Source organism: Eptatretus burgeri, chromosome 16, assembly GCF_056783735.1.
Source record: "Eptatretus burgeri isolate ZD-2024b chromosome 16, Ebu_testis_v1, whole genome shotgun sequence".
Taxonomy (NCBI): Eukaryota; Metazoa; Chordata; class Myxini; order Myxiniformes; family Myxinidae; genus Eptatretus; species Eptatretus burgeri.
The window spans coordinates 43,139,460-43,161,241 of record NC_140976.1 but is presented as its reverse complement, the minus strand read 5'-3'; the positions used below and the strand labels follow the sequence as shown (position 1 = coordinate 43,161,241).

At 41.6% G+C, this 21,782-nt stretch overlaps 1 non-coding gene and 1 pseudogene across 1 annotated transcript; both read right to left on the bottom strand.

Moving 5' to 3' along the window:
- Window positions 1-2,837: 2,837 nt before the first annotated feature.
- Window positions 2,838-2,956, bottom strand: LOC147010968 (5S ribosomal RNA; annotated as a pseudogene).
- Window positions 2,957-6,302: 3,346 nt separating this feature from the next.
- Window positions 6,303-6,421, bottom strand: LOC147010967 (5S ribosomal RNA). The gene has a single exon (XR_015052617.1). It is a non-coding gene; the product is annotated as a 5S ribosomal RNA (ribosomal RNA).
- Between the last annotated feature and the right edge of the window lie 15,361 nt (window positions 6,422-21,782).

Sequence of the window (21,782 nt, the reverse complement as noted above, 5' to 3'; positions counted from 1 at the left end):
CTTTGTGCACGTGGTACTGCAGCATAGCAAGTCAATTGTTCAACTTTTCAAAAAAGCACCAAAATTGGTACATATGTTGACTAATGTATTCTGAACAATTCTGGAAATGGAGCCACTCGAGATTTTGCCTTGGTCAGCTTTGGAGGTCATTTTCCAAAATGGCCACCATTCCACTTTAACAACGTGATATCTGTCATTGTTATTCTCTTTGTAGGTTTCTTAGAGGTGATAAATACTTCATGTGATGTGCATTTACAAAGGAAAACAATACAAATGTCATTTGTGTTGATTTATTATATTTCCAACCATTGTATTGGGGAAAAATGGTCATTTTTATGGGAAAATCCATTTTCGCACACAGCATCAGTGACAAGTTCAGAAGTATTTTGTTGTGGTGGTGGTAGTGGTAGAAGTCTTCATCCCATACGTCGAGGGGCAGCTGCGTCGTGCTTCACGTCTCGGCCTCGTTTGGGAATGCTACAAAGATGGCACCTTGAAGACGGCGACAAGGGAGAAACGAGGATAAGGGGTGCGACGGCACGTGATGAGCACCGCAGCCATACCAGGAAACTGGCAGAGTTTCCTACGTGTCGACGCAAACAAGGTGGAGCTCTTCACCTTCCTGTCCGATGTGCTGGTGCAGTCCTTCCATGACGAGGCAAAGGAGCTGGTAGTCACTGATGGTGAAGCAGTCATCTGCCTTCCAAGGCAGGAAGATGAAAGCTCTCTGGATCCATGCGGTCAAGAAGAGGCAGACACTCGCATCATGCTACATGTGGCCCATGCTGCAGAACATGACCACCGTCGGATTCAAGTTCGAACCGTAGACACCGACGTCGTCGTCTTGGCGGTGATGCAAGCCCAGTCACTACGATGCATGGATGAACTCTGGATTGCCTTTGGGACGGGCAAGAACTACCGCTGCATCCCTGCCAATGAAATAGCTGCCCCCTCGGTCCACAGAAGGCACGTGCCCTCCCTGTCTTCCACGCCATGATCGGATGTGACACGGTATCAGCATTTGTGGGGCATGGGAAGAAATCTGCCTGGGCCACATGGAACTCGTTTCCAGAACTAACAGATTCTCTTGTGACCCTGACCACCACGTCAGTCAACATCCAGGATGACACAATGCACTGTATTGAAAGGTTTGTGGTGCTCCTCTATGACCGCACCAGTCCATATACGGACGTCAACGAGGCCAGAAAGAAACTCTTCGCCAAGAGGAACTCCGTCCAGCGCATCCCACCTACCCACAATGCTTTGGAACAGCATGTGAAGAGATCAGTCTTCCAGGGTGGCTATGTCTGGGGGCAGGTCTTGGTCCCTCAACCCGTGCTTACATCACCACCAAGCTGGGGCTGGCGGCAAACAGAAGATGGGTCCTACGAACTGCTCTGGACCACACTCCCTGAGGCTTCAAAAAGCTGCTTCGAGCTGGTTTTGTGTGGCTGCAAAAAAGGCTGCAGAAACAGCTGCAAATGCAAGAAGGCTAATCTGCAATGCAATGGACTGTGTGATTGTGAAGGAGAATGTCAGTAGACAGACGCAGTAGATACAGACTGAGATATCGGCCTGGCTCAGAATGTGCAAATGCAAAGTCGCATTGCTTGTAAAAGTGTTGACTTCTTGATCGAGAGCCAGTACACTTGAGCTCAGAAACTCATATTGTACTCTACTGATGTATGCGTGTACCATGTGTTCTGGTAGAATGGTAGGAGACAGTAAACCGTAGCTGCTTCAAAGTGAAGTGCGCAATAATTTGACTCCATTTTGTCAGTTGTCATTAGTGTGTTTGTTTGTCATTTTGAGTTTGTCATTATCACAATTATCAGTTCCCTTTTCAAAATAGAGTAAAGTATGTAATCTATAATGCAATTTTTGTTGATTCCAAACCCATTGAATGTGATGAATACCATTTGACTCTTGTTCTCCAGGCAATTATGGGTACTTTTCAGCGAAAACTTTCAGGAGAGCAGCAATTTCCAAATCAAAGAATGGCTTTTTTACCGAAAATACTGGCTCATAATATTTGAATACGCCTTTTCATGGTCACTTTGCTGAATTTTACACTTTCCTTTTACCTACCACCAACACAATAAGAAAAGAATGGCATATTGCCAATTTCGCAAAAGTAGAATGGTGGCCATTTTGGAAAATAGTCGCCGAAGCTGACCAAGGCACAATCTCGGGTGGCTCCATTTCCAGAATTGTTCGGAATACATTATTCTACATGTGTCCCAATTTTTGTGCTTTTATGTAAATTTGAACAATTGATCTGAAATATCAGACTACGCTGCTGGACTAACGTGGGTTTCTGAAAGGAGGAATTTCAATGCAAACAGAGACCATTAGGCCCTTCAAGGCTGCGCTGTGATTGCCAACCTCTGGTTGTTTGTCCGTGCTCTCTGTGGTTTTATCAATGCAATTCCAAGTTCTTTCCACGGGGAGAATAAGAACTTGGCCTGACAACATCGCGGTGTGAGTGACTGAGGGTGATGGAAACAGCAGGAAGGTGAGAGTGTGCTCGATTGATGCACAAGGGAGGTCGTGGAGGATTTTGACGGTGACAAAGAAAGATATTATTTCAATGTGTTTTGAAGTCATTGGGAAAGAAGCTGTCCTGAAAAAAACATCACCAAACACAAGAGGAAAGTTTTTGTGTTTTTGCAATTAAACCAGATTTAGGAGTATCACAAACTCGCGTCTTTTCCCAGTTATTTAAGCGTGAAGGGGAATGAAGAGTGTGTTCTGTTGCGACAAAAAAAAGAAAGAAGGAATTGTCATTCCCAGATGAGGGAAAACAAAAGGTGACAAACTCCCCCTGTGGGGCAAAAAGCCTACAACACCCGATGTTCCCAGGCGGTCTCCCATCGAGGTACTAACCAGGCTCGAACATGCGAAGCGTCCAAGATCGGACGAGATCAGGCGTATTCATGGTGGTATGATCGTAGGCAACAGCAATTTGTTATTTAACCTTTATGAAGATGAACATTAATAAAACAAAAACTAGTCTGGAGACGACGATGGTTCATGAGCGGTATTTGACGATGTCGATTGTTTCAGAAGTCAAAGATGAGACAATGTGATGATGTTTGACCAAGTTATAAAAATGATCAACATGATATGGTATGAGTGACAGGTTATGAGCTGAAAAGTGTTGAAAACCCGGTTTCGTTCAACAATTTTCAAAATTTGACCTTTGCATAACCTTTAAAGGTCACAAAACAATGTTGTGGACATTAAAATAAGGAAACAGTATACGTGCTATAGCTTATTGGAGTTAGTTCGTCAAAAAAACGTCGAAAACCCGGTTCGATTCGCACAACTTTGAAAATTTGACCTTTGTGAACTTTAACGGTCAAAGGTGAAGCATTATGACCTTTGGTGCAAAACTTCCTCTGGAACATTCCAGGAACAATATAACGTCATCGAGGCTATATTGCATTTCGCACTCCACGGATTATCCATACTTTGATGAAATCAGCGTAAAAACAAACTTGAAGGGGGCGCCACTGGCAAGGAGTTCGAGATAGAGCAAAATGGTTTCAAGACTTAAGGTGGGGAATGACCTCAAGATTATGCATAAAAAATATTGTCATCCGAGCTCTCAAAGTTTCGGCGGTCGTATGATTTTTATATCAAAATTCGCTATTTTCTCAGTTCGTGACGTTGTGACCTTGACCTTGGAACGAAAATGAAAACTCGAGCTCCGTAGGGCTATGCAGGTGCCATTGGGCGAACCAAATACCGAAACCGTCAGATTCGACAAACCCCTCGGAGAAGATGGATTTTTATGTCAAAATTCGCAATTTTCTAAGTACGTGACCTTCTGACGTTGACCTTAGGAAGAAAATGAAAAATAGAGCTCCGTGGGGCTCTGCAGGTGCTATTGGGCTAACCAAATACCAAAACAACTGCCAGATTCGACAAACCCCCTCGGAGAAGATGCAAATTGAAATTGGCTACCCCCTGAAAACACGTTTTTTTGGGCGTGGCTCTGCCAATAATGGGCGCACCACGCCCATTCTCAGGAAAACACAACGAAATCATGATAAAAACCTCCTACCAAAATTTTATCAGGATCGGATCAAAACCCACGGAGCTATGCTCGGGACAGACAGACAGACAGACAAGCTGGTAGGCGGACATGGGTAGTTGCCTACCCAATAGAACCTGACGCGATGGGCCCGTTCGATGGAGAATGACCTGAGGATTAAGCACAAGGAAATTCATGATTCTAGCTTCAAGGGTTAAGGCTGCACATTGTTTTTTTCGTTAAAATACCCCCACATTTAGAGGTTTTTCGGCCGTTTCTGGGCAACGCAGGGGTCCATAGCTAAGGTTCTTTCTCACACATAACTAGGACATACCATGAACCTACCATTCCAGTTTCATGTATATCTGACTCATAGTCTCTGAGATATAACGAACTTCGTTTTTTTATTGTTTTCGACCAGGGTTCATTCAAAGTCTATCTTCTCCGACAGTTTTCATAGGATCCGGCTGGAAAGTTTTCACAATATGGCTGAATGTACTGCCCACAGTGGCTCGTGGCCCGATTTTTGATTTTTGAAAAAATAAATTTTTTATGATTTTTCTAAAATTTCAAAGTCCCTTTGCTAGGCAACGGTGGTGTCCATAGCAACGGTTCTCATTTGCAAACAACTCGGTCATGGTATGAACCTCCCAACCAAGTTTCATCGAAATCACCATTGTATGAACTGAAATCGCCATTTTAAATTCTGATAATAAGCGTCGAACAAATGTCAAAATTTATTTTTTTTTCGACTTGATCGACAACCCAACAGACAGACAGACAGACAGAATACAACAATAACGAATATCGTGGTCACTTATTGTTTTTCGTGAAAATATTTTTTCTTGAACGAAAAAATAATGAAATAGGTTACCCAGTCTTGTCGGCTTAATAAACTAATAACTAGAACTGCCACTTCATAACTGCTGGCAGTGATGACCGGATACCAAGACGTCCAGCTTTGATACGACACGGAATTGACGAGTTATGGACCGAGTAACATGCCGCCTTCAATCTGTCAATTACGTATGCAGTTCGGCCTTTTTCCTGAATACATATCAATTGTATTGGTGTTCATATAACCTGAACAGGAAGTAATAAATTTCACCATAGGTCCACGGGGTAAACCGGAACTCCCTGAGTCACACGAAGCCCCGAGCACATCTCTCTACGATGTGGGATCGATGGATATCCATCTCAATGTAGGGCTAATGGTGCTGAGATCGAGATCCATCTGCCTTGACGGAGATCCATCTCAAAGCAGGGCTCATGGAGGCGAGACTGAGATCCATCTCAATACAAGGATCGTGGTGCTGAGATCCTTCTCGATGCAAAGCTCATGGTGGCGAGACTGCGATCCATCTCAATGCAGAGCACATGGTGCTGAGAGTGAGATTCATCTCAATACAAGGATCATGGTACTCAGACTGAGGTCCATCTCAATACAAGGATCATGTTGCCGAGATATCCATCTCTATGCAGGGGTGATGGTGCTGAGATCGAGATCCATACCAATGCAGGGCTCATGGTGCTGAGAATCAGATTTTTTGTGTAGGTGCGTTTCAGTAGGTGGAACGGATCCCTCCCAGGTTTGGAAGTATCCCCCGTTGTGTGTGTGTGTGTGCGTGTGTGTGTGTGTGTGTGTGTGTGTGTGTGTGTGTGTGTGTGTGTGTGTGTGTCCACATATGGGGTTTCAAAATGTGGAATGGAGTCCTCCCAGGGCAGCCTCAAAGTATCCACCTTCATTTCGGTAAGGGGGTCACGATCCACGGACCAAGCTGTGAAGTTGTTTTGTACCTGTGGGTTTCCGAAAGGAGGAATTTCAATGCAAGCAGAGACCATTCGGCCCTTCGATCAGCGTACACTGAATGTAAGCGTAAGAACTTGTCCTGACGTCATCGCGGTGTGAGCGACTGAGTGTGATGGAAACAGCAGGAAGGTGAGAGTGTGCTCGATTGATGCACAAAGGAGGTCGTTGAGGATTTTGACGGTGATGAAGAAAGATATTATTTCAATGTGTTTTGAAGTTCTTGGGAAAGAAGCTGTCCTGAAAAAAATCACCAAACACAAGAGGAAAGTTTTTGTGTTTTCGCAATTAAACCAGATTTAGGAACATCACAAACTCGCGTCTTTTCCCATTTATTTTAGTCTGAAGGGGAATGAAGAGTGTGTTCTGTTGCGACATAAAACAAAAACAAAGGAGGAATTGTCATTCCCAGATGAGGGAAAACAAAGGGTGACTGACTCCCCCTGCGGGGCAAAAAGCCTACAACACCCGGTGTTCCCAGGCGGTCTCCCATCCAGGTACTAACCGGGCCCGAACCTGCTTAGCTTCCGAGATCGGACGAGATCGGGCGTATTCAGGGTGGTATGATCGTAGGCAACAGCAACTTGTCATTAAACCTTTATGAAGATGAACACTAATAAAATGAAAACAAGTCTGAAGACGACGATGGTTCACGAGCGGGATTTGACGATGTCGATTGTTTCAGAAGTCTAAGACGAGACAATGTGATAATTTTTGGCCAAGTTATAAAAATGATAAACATGATGTGGTACGGTGACGGGTTATTAACTGCAAAATGTCGAAAACCCGGTTTCGTTCAACAACTTTCAAAATTTGACCTTTCCATCACCTTTCAAGGTCACAAAACAATGTTGTGGACATTAAAATAAGGAAACAGGATACGTGCTATAGCTTATTGGAGTTAGTTCGGCGAAGAAGGTCGAAAACCTGGTTCGATTCCCACAACTTTGAAAATTTGACCTTTGTGAGCTTTAAAGGTCAAAGGTCAAGGATTATGACCTTTGGTGCAAAACTTCCTCTGGAACATTCCAGGAACAGTATAACGTCATATAGGCTATATGGCATTTCACACTCATCGGATTATATCCATACTTTAATGAAATCAGCGTAAAAACAAACTTGAAGGGGGCGCCACGGGCAAGGTGTTCGAGATAGAGCAAAAATGGTTACAAGACTTTCGGTGGGGAATGACCTCAAGATTATGCATAAAAAATAATGTCATCCCAGCTCTCAAAGTTTGGGCAGTCGCATGATTTTTATGTCAAACTTCGAAATTTTCTAAGTTCGTGACCTTGACCTTGGGAAGAAATTGAAAATTCGAGCTCCGTGGGGCTCTGCAGGTGCCATTGGGCTAACCAAATACCGAAACCCCTGTCAAATTTGACAAATCCCTCGGAGAAGATGCAAATTGAAATCGGCTGTCCCCTAAAAACACATGTTTTTGGGGCGTGGTTCCACCCATAATGGGCGCATCACGCCCATTTTCAGAAAAACACAACGAGACTAGGATTTAAACGTCCCACCAAAATTTTGTCAGGATCGGATCAAAACCCACGGAGCTATGCTCGGGACAGACACAGACAGACAGACACACAACAATAACGAATATAGAGGTGACTTATTTTTTTCATGAAAATATTTTTTCTTGAACCAAAAAACAATTAAACAGGTTACCCAGCCTTGTTGGCTTCATACACTAAGAATTAGAACTGCTACCTCATAACTGCTGGCAGTGATGACCGGATACCAAGACGTCCAGCTTTGATACAACACGGGATTGACGAGTTATGGACCGAGTAACATGCCGCGTTCAATCTGTTAATTACGTATGCAGTTTGGCCTTTTTCCTGAATACATATCAATTGTATTGGTGTTTATATAACATGAACAGAAGTAACTAGAGGGGGAGCACTCGGTAGAGGTCAAAACCTCCGCTGCCAATACTGCTGGGTCACTCAAGTGAACCTGATATCCTATTCATTCAATTTGATGTCAACAGTGCTCACAGAGTTATAGTTTGCAACTTTCCCTTTTACTTTTAACTTTTACATCCTCAATTCATTCGTCAAAACTTGATTCCTTGAGACAGAAATTGATTTTACGTGTGTCTATCCACCTGAAGTTCCTAAATTAGCCGCAATTATAATTTTGGCATGTTTTTTGTTGGAAATCACTTATAACATGTAGAAATGCAAAAAGAAAAATCAAATATTTTTTCAAAATGGCCAAAACGGATCACACTTTACTGAACCGCAATTGAATAAACTAAACTCGATCGACGCACATGTAGAAATGCCAAAAAAAAAAAATCGAAATTTTTTTGAAAAAAAAGTTGCAAAATTTTCTGTTTTTTTTCTCTTACAATTTTTTTTGGGAGGGCGGGGGGTTGGAAATCACTTAAAACATGTAAAATGCAAAAACAAAAATTCAAATATTTTTTCAAAATGGCCGCCATAGCGGCCATATTGGACTTTGGACCAAGTCCATAATCTCATGGCATGATCCTTGGACCATAGCTAATCCCCCACCAAGTATCATCGAAATCCGTCGAGGAGTTTTTTCCGTGATACTGTTCACAAACAAACAAACAAACAAACAAACAAACAGACAGGGGTGGAAACAGTAACCTACGTCCATCTTCGATGGCGGAGGTTGATAAATTTCACCATCGGTCCACGGGGTAAACCGGAACTCCCTGAGTCACACGAAGCCCCGAGCATATCTTTCTACGATGTGGGATTGATGGATATCCATCACAATGGAGGGATGATGGTGCTGAGATCGAGATCCATCTCAAAGCTAGGCTCATGGTGACAAGACTGAGATCTATCTCAATGCAAGGCTCATGTTGCCGAGATATCCATCTCAATGGAAGGCTCATGGTGCTGAAGGCGCTGTCACACCTTGACGATTTAGCCAGCAATGGCAACGTATAAAAATGTTTGTAAAACGTTGGCGTACGCTAAAATTTTGATGTTTTTCTTAAAGTTTTGGTCGTATTCATAACGTGTTGGTCATATGCATAACATATTAGTAACTGGCACAGAACGTTTCGTTGTCTTAAAGATAACTTTTCCCAACGAATGCTTAGCCTGTTGTCGGCGTTCACAACCTATGCCCAACGATAGTTTAACTTCGGCATAGAGTGCTGCACGTATCGCCGACGAACTTGTGGCGTAGCCTGTTAAAAACCTGCCGCTCGCCGATTTAAATCATAACCGCCTGAGAATTGGAAGTGTCAACCACGCAGTCACACCTTGACGATTTAGCCAACGTATGCCGACCTATGAAATATGTGTCTAAAACGATGGCACACGTCGAATACGGTATGGGTAAGTTGTGTATACGTTAAGAGCACGCTGAAAAACGATGAAGTACGCTGTCATATTTCGTGGCACATTTAGTACGTCGTGAAATTTAAAGCATGCTGAAAATTTTACGACGTACTCGCCGTATGGCTCGCACGTTCTGCTTCGCTGGGAATAATGTGACAATGATGAATAACGAGGCAATCTGACGTGACGAAATATTGGAAGTTATTGTTGTTTTTTTTTTAAACGCTGCCCAAACACCATTATACGGTAGCTGAAAATTAGAAACACATTCAGTAAGTTCTGTGGTCGTCCGGAACATGTCAAATACATCTACATACGTCAATATGCGTTGGAGGTACGTTACGCATAGGTTCAAAGCACGTTACTCATAGGTTAGAAATTAGTTTTGGGTACGCCAAGCATTTACTCGAAGTGTTTCGACTTATGAGTAACTTACAAGTAACGTGCCTCGACGTGTGTCAACGATCGCATTACGTGCATTGACGTGTGTCAACAATCGTGTTACGTGCCTATAACACGTTACTCAAAGGTTATAAATCAGTTTCGGGTACCCTAATCATTACCTCGACGTGTTTCGACTTATGAATAACTTACAAGTAACGTGTGTCGACGTGTGTCAACGATCGCATAACGTGCCTACAACTTATGGCCAACGTCGCAGAACGTGTGAGTCATACGCTGGCATACGTCGTAAAATTTCAAGCATGCTAAAATTTGAGGAGAACTGCAAAGTACAACGATGAAAGCCAGCGTACGACTGTGGCGTATTGGCATACGCGTGCAAAGCACAATGCGTAGAGCATTGTGGTGGCGTGGAGGAGTTGTGATAGTAGTCACGTGTCTGCAATGCATATAGCTGTTGGCGCCCGGAAGGGAGTTGTAGCACCAGTAGCATCAGTTGCAGCATGTGGTATCATTAGTAGTGTCTTGTACGTCGTGGGCCTGTACGGTGCATCGAGTGCGTATTAAAGCGGAGTTACGGGCATCCGACGCCTACCCTCTCGCTCGAGACAATAAAGCGGAGTTGTGTTACCCTCCGGCTCGTGTCTGCCTGTTCGCACCTCTGCCATGACACTACACTTGGTGACGAGGCTGTTTCGGATCGACGCTTGCAGAGTGCCTGTTTTCCTCGGTATTAACTTTGAGTCATTGCCGGAGCAATTAGATTGTAGGGCGCACGGAGCGCTGGGAAAATCAGCGCAGCTCGCGCGGTATGACTTCGATCACCTGGCGAGGCGCCCAGGGAAGCGCATCGCGAGTTTTCCCGCACGGGTGAGACATCTCACCGTTGCCTGCGAATTCACGTCGAGTGAACGGCAGGACAGGCTCGAGGATGGTTGAAGGTCGGGGCATGGCGTACGGACGAGTGCCCGTCTTCGTCGGAGATGACTTCGAATTGTTTTCAGAGCAGTTGGGGTGCTATTTCCACGCGAATGATGTAGACGACGAGAGCAAGCGCAAATCGATCTTGCTCGCCTCGCTATCAACGGAACATTATCGACTGCTGATGATTTGGTGGCGCCGGACAAGCCCAGTGACAAAGGGCTGTCGTTTCAGGACGTGGTCGAGAAGATGAAAGCCCACATGGCGCCGGAGAAGTCATTGCAGCTGGCTCGATACCAGTTCGATCACCTCGCGAAGGGTGCGCAGGAGCGCGTCGCAGATTTTGTGGCTCAAGTGAAGCATTCGGCCGTGGCCTGCAAGTTCACGGCGGGGGAGCGTCCAGCTCGACTCAGGGATCGCTTTATTTCTGGGTTGCAAGATGCGAAAATGATGTCGGTGATTCTGCAGATGCGAGGTGTCGACGTTACATTCCAGTCGGCGGTCAAGACTGCTTCAGCTGTCGAGCAGACTCTCGGATATGTCCGAGCCATCGCCGGCCAGGGCGTGACGGGTGATCCCAGCTGGGGCATGTCGGGTGACCCCGGGGTCCACGCGATGACCCAGGTGCCCCAGGCCACGCGCACGCCTTTCGGTGCGGGCCGGGGCCGGACGCCGCAGCGCGGCCGCGCGGGCAGCGAGATGAACACAGGGGTGCTGGGGGTGTGGAGGACAGCACCTGCGGCGGGTGTGCCCGTATAAAAACACCATGTGTTTGCATTGTCGCAAGGTGGGACATCTGAAGCATGTGTGTCGAATGGCGGTGGCCGCCGTTAAGGTCATGGATCGCGAGATGCGGGACGACCCCAGCGACCTGGAGCGCGGCCTGCAGCCTGGGCGTAGCGATCCCGGTGGCCCGGAGCAGGAAATGCAGCCAATGTTGAGCTTGTTTTCAATTGGTCCGAAGGTAACAAGACCAATGACAATGGAGGTCGAGGTGAACGGGGCACCGATCGTGTTTCAAGTTGATACCGGGGCCGCGGTGTCGATCATGGGCGAACAGACTGCTTGTGAACTCCGCGGTATTCACCTGGTCAGGGCGACCCTTTCGCTGTACACGTACACCGGCGAAGCGATTACGCCACTTGCTGTGACAGACGTCTCGGTGGTCTTCCAAGGTCAAAGCGCCCTGCTCTCATTGTTTGTGGTACGAGGGGAGGGCCCCGCCCTTTTGGGCCGAGACTGGCTGGCTAGCCTCAGGCTAGACTGGACGGCGCCAGCCAGTGGCCTTGGACGTCCCATGCCGAGCCGATTAGAGTGTCGGTGGGAAGAGGTTCCTGTTTCGGAGTTCGTACCTCCAGGTGCACCTGTGTCTCCTTCGGGCCCCTTACCTCCGTTTGGGCCCGGGCCTCCCTCGAGACCCGAGCGCGAGGTCCCAGCAGCAGGGGCCGCGGAGATACAACATGGGTTTCTGTTCATTGCTTCCTGCAACTACGATATACGGTTTTGGAGCAACGGGGAGCATGCCAGCTGCGACGGGCTCTCGCGCTTGCACTGCACTCATGATACAGTGCACGCCCGTGTCGTTCAGGCGATTTCAACGGGGGATTGGAGCGAACCGGTCACGTTCAAGAAGTTCGCGGAACGCGACGATCGAGGGTGTCCTCTTCGACGTTCAGATGAGGACCTGCACGCAAGTCGCCTCGACATCGTGACAACCAAGAGACTTGCGCGCAGCATGGTTCATAATTTGTTAATTGTGGTGTGTTTGATTCTCGCAGCACGAGTGATTAAGCTTAGCGTTATTAAAGCAAATGCCGACGGTCCGCATGTGAGCAAAATGTGTTTGATTGGAATCAATGCTTGCTTTGGTGTGAAGAACATGCGGAAGATCGTTGCGAATAAAGAGGTCTTCCCAATCCCGATCTTCGATGACAGTCCGCAGTTCGCTGCACTCTCATGTGTTAGAATTATACTGTGGGAGCGTGCTGTACGTAAAGAGAAGTTTGCATCTGCGCAGAGGATAGTTTTGCTGCTTTATGACATTGCTGAGCATTCAGTGTACGCTGATCGTCCGTGTGGACGTGCGTTGAAGTCTCAGCTGGATTTGCTGCGACCTAAGGGGTCGGTGGCAGGGACGGGGTTGCGCCCGGCATTGGTGCGCGGTTTTGGCGTGGGACAGCTGGTAAGGGAGCCGGCTAATTGCCTGCTTCGAGTTGATGGCGGGAAGCCGGAGTCGGGTCGCTGTTCAGCGTCACCCCCACCCCTGATATCGCCAAGCTCAGATGTGTCTGGCGCCATGGAGCGCAAACCTCTGGTCTCGCCAAGGTCAGCCGCGCTGGCGCCGGCGGGGCTTGCGGGCTCGGGATGTTTACCTGATTCGGTCCTGTCTGAGGGAGATGTGCCAACTTGTCGACAGGGGGCATTTGATGGTGCCGGGGGAGGTTCGCTTGGGGTGTCACCTCGACCGCGCAGGTAGGCGTGTAAGCATGGGCCGCCTGGGGGCGCTTCTAGTCTACCGCATTTGGAGTGCAACTCACTCACACCGGCCGATTCACAGCCGACCATCACCCAAGGGTGAGATCAAGTGACGTGGTACTGCGAGGATTTTACTTGGTTGATGTCATTTTGTTCCTCTGCTTTTTTTATGTCGAAGTATTCTTTGCCAATTATGCTTGTCATTATGATTGTCATTTTATAATCATACTTTTAGGAGGGAGGAGTGTGGCGTATTGGCATACGCGTGCAAAGCACAATGCGTAGAGCGTTGTGGGGGCGTGGAGGAGTTGTGATGGTAGTCATGTGTCTGCAATGCATATAGCTGTTCGCGCCCGCTAGGGACTTGAAGCACCAGTAGCATCAGTCGCAGCATGTGGTATCATTCGTGGTGTCTTGCAGGTCGTGGGCCTGTACGGTGCATCAAGTGCGTATTAAAGCGGAGTTATGGGCATCCGACGCCTACCCTCTCGCTCGAGACAATAAAGCGGAGTTGTGTTACCCTCCGGCTCGTGTCTGCCTGTTCGCACCTCTGCCAAGACACGACAACTATGACGTATGGCAGTGTTTTTCAGCGTGCTCTTAACGTTAGCAAAACTTACCCATAACGTAATCGACGTGTCTCAGCGTTTTAGACAAATTTTGCATACGTCAGGCATACATTGGCTAAATCGTCAAGGTGTGACAGGGCCTTGAGATCGAGATCCATACCAACGCAGGGCTCATGGTGCTGAGAATGAGATTCATCTCAATACAAGACACATGGTACTCAGACTGAGGTCCATCTCAATACAAGGATCATGCTGCCGAGATCCATCTCGATGTAGGGCTCATGTTGCCGAGATATCCATCTCAATGCAGGGTTAATGGTGCTGAGATCGAGATCCATCCCAATGCAGGGCTCATGGTGCTGAGAATGAGATTTTTTGTGTATGCGCGTTTCAGAAAGTGGAACGGATCCCTCCCAGGTTCCGAAGTATCCACCGTTGTGTGTGTGTGTGTGTGTGTGTGTGTGTGTGTGTGTGTGTGTGTGTGTGTATGTGTGTGTGTGTGTGTGTGTGTGTGTGTGTGTGTGTGTGTGTGTGTGTGTGTGTGTGTGTGTGTGTGTGTGTATGCTGAGATCGAGATCCATCCCAATGCAGGGCTCATGGTGCTGAGAATGAGATTTTTTGTGTATGCGCGTTTCAGAAAGTGGAACGGATCCCTCCCAGGTTCCGAAGTATCCACCGTTGTGTGTGTGTGTGTGTGTGTGTGTGTGTGTGTGTGTGTGTGTGTGTGTGTGTGTGTGTGTGTGTGTGTGTGTGTCCACATATGGGGTTTCAAAATGTGGAATGGAGTCCTCCCAGGGCAGCCTCAAAGTTTTGACCTTCATTTCGGTAAGGGGGTCACGATCCACGGACCAAGCTGTAAAGTTTCTTTGTACACGTAGTACTGCAGCATAGCAAGTCAATTGTTCGACTTTTCATAAAAGCACCAAAATTGGTACATATGTTGACTAATGTATTCTGAACAATTCTGGAAATGGAGCCACTCGAGATTTTGCCTTGGTCAGCTTTGGAGGTCATTTTTTTTTTTTGTATACCTTGGTCGAGGCTCGTATGAGAGCTAACACACAACTCACAGCAAGAAGGCATGAGACAAGAGGGGCGGGAGTGGAAGGGACAAAACAGTGGGGAACAGACACATTAGGTGAACTGTGGAAGGGAGAGGGATGGGGATGGGACGGGGAACATGGCGAAGAGAAGATGGACATTTCAAGAAGTGAAAATGAATATGAAAAGACAAGATGAAGAACAAACTCCTTATATGAGAACAGATCTTCATTTTATAACATCATTTCAAGATTTTTTGAATAGTGGGGTTTATGAAGAACTCTCAAGACAAGAGGAGGATGTTGATAATACAGTAGGAAGTGGATTCAATATTTAAAAAAATCATCTTTTTAGATATACACATTCTAAAATGAAACCCTCTTAAAGCTTCTTCTTATATTGAATTACCAAAAGAAATAAAACTAAAGAAGGCAGTTGTTAATATTAAGAACAATGATAATAAATGTTTTCTCTGGTCTGTTCTTGCTCACTTTCATCCACCAAAATGTAATTCAGAAAGAGTAAAACAATATATGAAATATGAGAATACCTTGGACATTAAAGATTTTAAATTCCCAATGCCACTAACAGATATTCCTAAATTTGAGAAAAAGAATAATCTTTCTATTAATGTATATGGATTAACGGATACAAACAAAGTTCAAATATTAAAAATTTCAAACAACTATAAAAATGAAGAAACACTCATTGATCTTTTATATTTTAGTGTTGGAAAGAATTCACATAACACATACATCAATAATTTATCAAGATTAATCTCTTCTCAGGTATTCAGAACAGCAAACAAAATATATCCTTGTAAGCGATGTCTTAATTCATTTCATACAAAAGAACGATTAGAACAACATTCAAAATATTGTAGTAATCATAAATCAACTGTAATTACAATGCCTAAACCTGGTGAAAAGATTTCTTTTGAAGATTATAATAAATCTATCATGCACCCATTTGTGATATACGCTGATTTTGAGTGTATCCTTAAAAAGATTAATACTGCTTCTCCTAATCCAAAAGAATCATATACAAATAAATATCAAAAACATATTCCTTGTGGTTTCTGTTATTATATCAAATCATCTGTTGGAGAAAAGTATAACAAACTTGAACATTATCGTGGAAAAAAAGCTTCACAAGAGTTTGTAAAACGATTAGAAAAGGATTGTATAAGACTCACTAAATTAATGAAAGAAACAAATGAACCGATGAAATTAACCAAAGAAGAAAAATTAGAATTTAGAAAGAACAATATCTGTCATATTTGTGAGGGGGAAATTGAGGAGTCTAAAGTTAGGGATCATTGTCATCTTACTGGTAAATATAGAGGTCCCGCTCATTCCTGTTGTAATCTTAATTATAAATTACCTTCTTTTATTCCAGTCTTTCTTCACAACAGCGCCAACTATGATACACATCTATTTATAAATGAACTTTCAAAAACACCAGGGAATATTTCTGCCATAACAAACACAAGTCAAAAGTATATTTCATTTACAAAAATGATATTCACAAAACCTTTAACTCGTATTAGGTTTCTAGATTCTTACAAGTTTATGGGAACACCACTAGCCTACCTCGCATCAAATCTAAGCTCCACGGACTCTTTTCCAAATCTTAATTCATTCTTTCCAAAAGAGGAAATTCTCACTAAAGAGGAAATTCAGATTAAAGAGAGAATTCAAAGTAAAGAGGAAATTCTAATAAATAAGGAAATTAATGAAGAAATTCTAACTGAAGATGAAATTCTAATTATAAAGAAAATTCGAACAATGAATGAAATTCTAACTAAAGAGGAAATTCTGATTAAAGATGAAATTCTGATTAAAGAAGGAATTCTTACGAGAGAGGAAATTCAAACAAGGAATGAAATTCAAAGTAAAGACAAAATTCTTACAAGTAAGGGAATTTATCCTTATGATTATATGGATTCATTTATGAGATTTAAAGAAACACAACTTCCATCAAAAGAAAGTTTCTATAATAACCTTTATGAAGAAGAGATAAGTGATAAGGAATATAAACACGCACAAGAAATATGGAAAATATTTAAGATAAAGAACCTTGGAGAATATCATGATTTATATCTAAAAACAGATGTTTTATTGTTAGCTGATGTGTTTGAAGCTTTTAGATCACTCTGTCATAATAAAAATTGTTATGGATTAGATCCTGCCCACTATTTCACAGCTCCTGGTTTAGCTTGGAGTGCAATGTTGAAAATGACAAAACAAGATATAGATTTAATCAGTGATGTTGATATGCTTTTGATGATTGAGAAGTCCAAGAGAGGTGGAATATCACAAGTATGTTCAAAAAGATATGCTAAAGCAAATAATAAATATCTTCCAAATTATGATAGTGAAAAAGATAGTAATTATTTGATGTATTTTGATGCTAATAATTTGTATTGATGGGCAATGTCTCAATATCTGCCTTATGGTAAATTAGAGTGGGTGGAAGAAAAGGATTATGAAAAGGCTTTGATGAATATTGTTATTTCTTCTCAAGAGGAATTGAATGACGAAGAAGAAGGTTATTATTTTGAAGTTGATTTGAGGTACCCGAGTGATCTTCATAATAAGCATAAAGATCTTCCTTTTGCATGTGAGAAAGAAACCCCAAAGAAAGAATGGTTAAGTGATTATCATAAAAGTTTTAATATTAAAGGTAAATCAACAGAAAAGTTATTAACAACATTCTATGATAAAGAGGGATATGTTTTGCATCAGAGAAGCTTAAAACAGTTTTTGAGAGAAGGATTGAGAGTAGCTAAAATTCATAGAGTTTTAAAATTTAAACAAAGTCCTTGGGTGAAAAAGTATATTCAATTCAATACAGATATGAGAGCAAATACAAAAGTAAAATTTGAAGGGGACTTTTATAAATTAATGAATAATGCTGTATTTGGAAAGACTATGGAAAATGTTAGAAACAGGCAAAACATTAGATTCGCAACATCTTGGAAAGAAGCTTCGAGATTGATAAATAAACCAAATTTTGAGAGAGAAGAGGTTTTTTCAGAGAACTTTTCTGCAATTCATATGAAAAAGGAAAGTATTGTAATGGATAAACCAATTTATATTGGAACAGCAGTTCTTGATTTATCAAAGATATTGATGTATGATTATTTGTATAATGACTTAAAGAAAGAGTATGGTGAAAATGTTTCATTGTTGCATATGGACACTGATAGTTTTATCCTAGATATAAAAACTGATGATGTGTATGAAGATATGAAGAAAAATATTGGAGTATATGATACAAGTAATTTCAGCAAGAAGAGTGAGTTATTTTCCAAAAAGAATGAAAAGGTTATTGGTAAGTTTAAGGATGAGTTGGGTGGAAAAGTAATGAGTGAGTTTATTGGATTGAGAGCAAAGTATGCTTATAAGTATGGTGATCAGATTGATAAGAGGTTAAAGGGAATAAAGAAATATGTAATAAAGAAAGCAATAACTTTCAGAAATTATTATAATTGTTTGATGAATAAGAAAGAAGAATATAGGAAAATGAATACAATAAGAAGTTATAAACATAACATATATAGTGAAGAAGTAAATAAAAAGGCATTAGGAGCCTTTGATGATAAGAGATTTATTTTAGATAATGGAATAGATTGTGCTCCATATGGATATTGTATGATATAGTGAATAGAATAGATTGTGTTTTAACGATGCGAAGATGGGTTAGGGTTTTTTAAGGGCTACCGCCGCGTTTTTTCGCAATTTATAAATGGTTAAACCAAGTATTAATCAAACTAAAGAGTGGAGAAAATCTCAGTCTTGGTATATAAATGGAAAACATAATGAATGTGAAAAATATCAAATAAGTCTTATTGAAAAAATAACTAAAACAAAGGTAAATAAAACAAATAAGCGAATCAATTTAAAAACTAGTAAGTTAGAGGATGTAAAGAAAAAAAATGAATATCCTTGAATGGACTGAAAACTTTGATGGCTATCAATTGAACAATGAAAAAACAATTTACTATAATCTCAAAATGATATGTGGCTCATGAGGTGGTCAAACAAGAGCATTAAGAGAAGTTTATCATTTTGTAATGGCACAAAAGGGGCATCTTAAAAAATATAAAGATTCAAATGTTTTGTTTGTCAATATTTTAGATGGGGATTATTGTGCAAAGAAAATTAAACTATTGAAGGAATTTGAGAATGAACAAATCTTTATAGGTTCAATGAGTGAGCTGTTCAACCCCAGGTGTTCAATTCAATGAGGTTCAACCTCCAGGTTAAAAGGGGAGACAAATAAATATACCTCGGGATAAAAAGGGGGTTTATTTTTAGGGAAAAAAAAAGGGAATCGCTGAAAATCCTCCATTCATTTACATAGGGAAAAGTGAGCCAGAATCAGTATTCTTACCCTACTTGTGTGGGTAAGATGTTTTATAATTTGACTCTTGTTCTCCAGGCAATTATGGGTACTTTCAGGTGAAAAGTTTCAGGAGAGCAGCAATTTATAAATCAAATAATGGCTTTTTTACCGAAAATACTGGCTCATAATATTTGAATTCGCCTTTTCATGGTCAATTCACTGAATTTTACACTTTCCTTCTACCTACCACCAATACAATAAGAAAAGAAGGGCATTTCGTCAATTTCGCAAAAGTAGAATGGTGGCCATTTTGGAAAATGGTCGCCGAAGCTGATCAAGGCACAATCTCGGGTGGCTCCATATCTAGAATTGTTCGGAATACATTATCAAACATGTGTACCAATTTTTGTGCTTTTATGCATATATGAACAATTGATCTGAAATATCAGACTACGCTGCTGGACTAACGTGGGTTTCTGAAAGGAGGAATTTCAATGCAAACAGAGACCATTAGGCCCTTCAAGGCTGCGATGTGATTGCCAACCTCTGGTTGTTTGTCCGTGCTCTCTGTGGTTTTATCAATGCAATTCCAAGTTCTGACGCGATGGGCCCGTTCGATGGAGAATGACCTGAGGATTAAGCACAAGGAAATTCATGATTCTAGCTTCAAGGGTTAAGGCTGCAGATTGTTTTTTTCGTTAAAATACCCCCACATTTAGAGGTTTTTCGGCCGTTGCTGGGCAACGCAGGGGTCCATAGCTAAGGTTCTTTCTCACACATAACTAGGACATAAGTAGGGTAAGAATACTGATTCTGGCTCACTTTTCCCCATGTAAATGAATGGGGGATTTTCAGCAATCCATATTTTTTTTCCCTAAAATAAACCCCCTTTTTATCCCAAGGTATATTTATTTGTCTCCCCTTTTAACTTGGAGGTTGAACCTCATTGAATTGAACACCTGGGGGTTGAACAGCTCACTCATTGAACCTATAAAGATTTGTTCATTCTCAAATTCCTTCAATAGTTTAATTTTCTTTGCACAATAATCCCCATCTAAAATATTGACAAACAAAACATTTGTATCTTTATATTTTTTAAGATACCCCTTTTGTGCCATTACGAAATGATAAACTTCTCTTAATGCTCTCATCTGGCCACCTCCTGAGCCACATATCATTTTGAGATTATAGTAAATTGTTTTTTCATTGTTCAATTGATAACCATCAAAGTTTTCAGTCCATTCAAGGATATTCATTTTTTTCTTTACATCCTCTAACTTACTAGTTTTTAAATTAATTCGCTTATTTGTTTTATTTACCTTTGTTTTAGTTATTTTTTCAATAAGACTTATTTGATATTTTTCACATTCATTATGTTTTCCATTTATATACCAAGACTGAGATTTTCTCCACTCTTTAGTTTGATTAATACTTGGTTTAACCATTTATATATTGTGAAAAAACGCGGCGGTAGCCCTTAAAAAACCCTAACCCATCTTCCCATCGTTAAAACACAATCTATTCTATTCACTCTATCATACAATATCCATATGGAACACAATCTATTCCATTATCTAAAATAAATCTCTTATCATCAAAGGCTCCTAATGCCTTTTTATTTACTTCTTCACTATATATGTTATGTTTATAACTTCTTATTGTATTCATTTTCCTATATTCTTCTTTCTTATTCATCAAACAATTATAATAATTTCTAAAAGTTATTGATTTCTTTATTACATATTTCTTTATTCCCTTTAACCTCTTATCAATCTGTTCACCATACTTATAAGCATATGCCTTTGCTCTCAATCCAATAAACTCAGTCATTACTTTTCCACCCAACTCATCCTTAAACTTACCAATAACCTTTTCATTCTTTTTGGAAAATAACTCACTCTTCTTGCTGAAATTACTTGTATCATATACTCCAATATTTTTCTTCATATCTTCATAAACATCATCAGTTTTTATATCTAGGATAAAACTATCAGTGTCCATATACAACAATGAAACATTTTCACCATACTCTTTCTTTAAGTCATTATACAAATAATCATACATCAATATCTTTGATAAATCAAGAACTGCTGTTCCAATATAAATTGATTTATCCATTACAATACTTTCCTTTTTCATATGAATTGCAGAAAAGTTCTCTGAAAAAACCTCTTCTCTCTCAAAACTTGGTTTATTTATCAATCTCGAAGCTTCTTTCCAAGATGTTGCGAATCTAATGTTTTGCCTGTTTCTAACATTTTCCATAGTCTTTCCAAATACAGCATTATTCATTAATTTATAAAAGTCCCCTTCAAATTTTACTTTTGTATTTGCTCTCATATCTGTATTGAATTGAATATACTTTTTCACCCAAGGACTTTGTTTAAATTTTAAAACTCTATGAATTTTAGCTACTCTCAATCCTTCTCTCAAAAACTGTTTTAAGCTTCTCTGATGTAAAACATATCCCTCTTTATCATAGAATGTTGTTAATAACTTTTCTGTTGATTTGCCTTTAATATTAAAACTTTTATGATAATCACTGAACCATTCTTTCTTTGGGGTTTCTTTCTCACATGCAAAAGGAAGGTCTTTATGCTTATTATGAAGAACACTCGGGTACCTCAAATCAACTTCAAAATAATAACCTTCTTCTTCGTCATTCAATTCCTCTTGAGAAGAAATAACAATATTCATCAAAACCTTTTCATAATCCTTTTCTTCCACCCACTCTAATTTACCATAAGGCAGAGATTGAGACATTGCCCATCCATACAAATTATTAGCATCAAAATACATCAAATAATTACTATCTTTTTCACTATCATAATTTGGGAGATATT